At 37.0% G+C, this 1942-nt stretch overlaps 1 non-coding gene across 1 annotated transcript; it reads left to right on the plus strand.

The window, feature by feature from the left end:
- TRNAE-UUC lies at window positions 1559–1630 on the plus strand. Its single transcript has one exon. It is a non-coding gene; the product is annotated as a tRNA-Glu (tRNA).

Raw genomic sequence — 1942 nt, forward strand, 5'->3', positions numbered from 1 at the left:
TAAAGTCTCCTCTCAAACCCTTCCTAAGGATGGGGTCGACACTATGTACTAAAACAGGTTATAAAGAAAAACCTCGTGTCTATTGTTCTTCTTTTATATAAATCTGTTACAAGGAAAACAGTTGCGAGAAAATTATAGATGTACTTTAATACATGTAAATGCTAGTTCAAGTTCATAAATAAAAACTTGTCGAAGTTGTAGCATACAAAACATGTGTATTCCTATTTCTTTCATCGTATTATAACACCATTATGAAGTTGAGACGTCTTCTTCATTAAGTGTCTATAAAGTAAAAGGGCCCTCTTTTATAAACCTCATGTTGATATTCCATGAGAAGAATCATAAAGCATTTTCAAAGGATAAAAGTGCTAAGCTATTCCATAAGTCCTAAATAAGTAAGAAGGCAAGAATAGAATATAAAGAAGTACTCATAAAACTTCTTAACATAAAAAGACTGAGGAAAAACTTAGTCACCAAAATATTTATCTTACAAGTGCCCCATTATGGTAACTGGGGACTTCACCAAAAGATCCCTTCAAAATTGCCAAGGGATAACATTAACAATCATTAAAAGTTGTAACATCACTTTCTGAAGCAATAACAGGTGCGGTTACAACTTCTGACGAAACAGCAATAGAAGCGATTTCAGGTGAGCTTGGAGAGATAACATCAACGTGGGAAGTAACAGTCACAGGAACATTAATTTCCATAGACTGTGTCATAGAAGTTTCAACTTCGGAAGCTGGAGTTATAACTTCAAGTACTTCAGTGACTGCTTCGGAGTTCAAACACTCTTCTGTTCCAGGAGCCTCTAGTGCTGGAGAGGGGGTGTCAATATTTCCAAGTGCCGGAGAAGGAGTATCAGCAGGTTGTTGACCTTTTTCGATAGTGTCTATGACTTTGGCCAACTCAGATTGCAAGTCAAAGTTTTCTTGTGTAGCCTCCATCAAAGCATCACGTCGAGAATTTAGAAAAGCCCAACTCACGTCTATGTTGAAATTTTCTTCAAGGGCATTATATTCCTTCTCCAAAGCCTTATATTCTTCTTCCCACTTAGCAAGGTCATTTTTCATTATTTGGTGCTCGGCTAAGTGAGAATCTAAGGAAGCTTCAAGAGAGGCATGGGAACTTTCCAAGGCACGAATTTTGTCAGAAGAAATCCTTAAGTCATTTTGAGCATGAGTTAAGTTTTGAGCTAACTCCCTTGTGTATTCTTCTTTCTTCTCCATGAGTGCCTTAAGTTCTTTAATCTCCTCATTGGCTTTAGATAGAGAGCATTCCAGAAGTTCTTTATCCCTTTTACTCTAACCCCAAGAAGCATTCATAATTCCCAACTCAGAAGTTAAGCCACGATTTTGTTGCTCCAAGTGAGCCTTGTTCTCTTGCAATTCCTCTATAGTCACATGGGCACTCTCAAATTGTTCTTTCCAGTTTGCTGCTTCAAATAAGGCATCTTCAGCTATTTTCCTAGCTTCAGATAGAGCCTTTGTAGACTCTCGCTCCTTTTTCTCCAATGTAGAGACTCGTCCCATCAGCTCAGTTCCAATAAGATTAGCCTACGGTTATCGTCCAGCGGTTAGGATATCTGGCTTTCACCCAGGAGACCCGGGTTCGATTCCCGGTAACGGAACCAATTTGTTTCGCCCAAGAAATAAATTTTTTGGATAATGTTAGAATTGGAGATGAAAAATCGGGTTACTGATAATCAAGAGACCAAAATAATAATAGGCTTTCTGAGAATAATAATAAAGCAGTAAGCAAAAGTTCTTATTTTAGTATGAGGTAAGTCATGTCCTTTTTCCAATACAATTTCCTCCTTTTATAGTTGATTCTAGGTAAAGGAAATAAATCTAAGCTTTAATGAGACAATTATAGACAATAAATGACATTAAATGAGCCGTTACACAATCATTCCTATTAAATACCAATTTTCTAACGTATC

Source organism: Nicotiana attenuata, chromosome 2, assembly GCF_001879085.1.
Source record: "Nicotiana attenuata strain UT chromosome 2, NIATTr2, whole genome shotgun sequence".
NCBI classification, from domain to species: Eukaryota; Viridiplantae; Streptophyta; class Magnoliopsida; order Solanales; family Solanaceae; genus Nicotiana; species Nicotiana attenuata.